Raw genomic sequence first — 1,625 nt, forward strand, 5'->3', positions numbered from 1 at the left:
ATTAATTAAACAATAAACATGACTTTACCAATTGAAATTTGTGGTCTCGAAACCATTGTTCTGTTACCACTGAAAAATAGGATATTACATGTACTTACTAGTTGGTTGACGAGGAACTCGAGACAACAGTTACTTGGGATTGCTAAAGCGAGCTGATCACCCATATTCAGATTTGATTCACTTTATTTATCCCTCTATCTTTTAGTTTTAATTCATTTATGTGATTTTACTTTATTAGTTTACAAACTCTAAAAAAATACTTCTTGTTTTTCTCTCGTACTATAATTGATTAAAGAGTATTAATTAGATATTTAATTGTTTAGGTTAAAATTGATTTAGTATTCACCTCTCTTGGGTATGATCCTTGGAGTACTCACCAACTTCACTGTAATATCTATATTACAAACTGACTCGTATACTTGCGGATATCACCTCGTAATTCTCTTTTTTATTGCAATATTCACACTCTGGACATTAGTATGTCCAGAGGTGATTAAGTTGTTGGTGTCGTTGTCGAGGAGGCAACGTCACTAGGTTAATTTTAATTTTTGCACTTTAAAAGAATAATTAAGAAATTTGTAAGTTATAGATACGATTTTATTCCATTTATTGCTACTAACCTCCTTTTCTTGGGTTTAGTGTATGACTCACAACAAGGACTCACCTATTGTAGCAACCACAGATCTAAAGAAAATAGTCCAAAGGAATCGCCAACAGCAACAGCAGCAAATGTAAGAACCACACCACTTGTTGCGAGTAACATTCCACATGACAATCCATTATTCAATGACACCAACGATAACACCTTAAGAGATCCAATAGCGCCACAGTTACCTGTATACGTGCATATGGCTCAGAATGAGAGAACTTTACAGGATTATGCCCTATGAAGTTTAGATATGGTTCAAGAAAGTATAGTAAGGCCAATGATTATAGCTAATAACTATGAGATCAAATTGGTGATGACACAAACGATCCAGAATAATTTGCAGTTTAGGGGCACTATGATAAAGGATCCTAATCAACATTTGAAACGATTTCTTCAACTTTGTGATACTTTTAAGTAATGGGGTCATTGATGATGCAATTAGTCTTCTGTTGTTCCTCTTTTCTTTGATTGATAACACCTTTTCTTGGTTAGACTTGTAGGCTCCAAGAGCAAACACAACTTAGGACAAACTTCCTGGAAAATTCTTACTGAAGTTTTCCTTGATTAATAAAGCAGTTTAATTAAGAAGAGAGATGGCTAGATTTAGACAGATGGAAGGATAAAGTTTCTATGAGGTGTAGGAACACTTCAAAATGTTGATTCAAAAATGCCCGCACAATGGATTTCCTAAATGGATGAGATTGCAAATATTTTATAAGGGGTGGATGCAAACGCAAGAATTGGATTAGCAGGAGGAGCCCTTATGAATAGGACGTATGAGGATGCATATGAAATTATTGAAAACATGGCATTAAGCTCTTGTCAGTGGCACTGAAGTATTCACGTATAGTCAAAAACTTACTACGGTCAAAGTTATTCAAGAGGATAATAAATATCAACAACTAGTGGATAGACTCAACTATATTTAATCTGGTTCTACACCATCTGATAAATAATGAGAAGGATGAATGCGGAA

General features: G+C 34.3%; 1 non-coding gene across 1 annotated transcript; it reads right to left on the bottom strand.

Annotated features, from left to right (window-relative positions):
* Positions 1-1,228: 1,228 nt before the first annotated feature.
* LOC128293536 (small nucleolar RNA R71) lies at positions 1,229-1,334 on the bottom strand. Its single transcript, XR_008283717.1, has one exon. It is a non-coding gene; the product is annotated as a small nucleolar RNA R71 (small nucleolar RNA).
* Positions 1,335-1,625: the final 291 nt, after the last annotated feature.

Source organism: Gossypium arboreum, chromosome 5 (assembly GCF_025698485.1).
Source record: "Gossypium arboreum isolate Shixiya-1 chromosome 5, ASM2569848v2, whole genome shotgun sequence".
NCBI lineage: Eukaryota > Viridiplantae > Streptophyta > Magnoliopsida > Malvales > Malvaceae > Gossypium > Gossypium arboreum.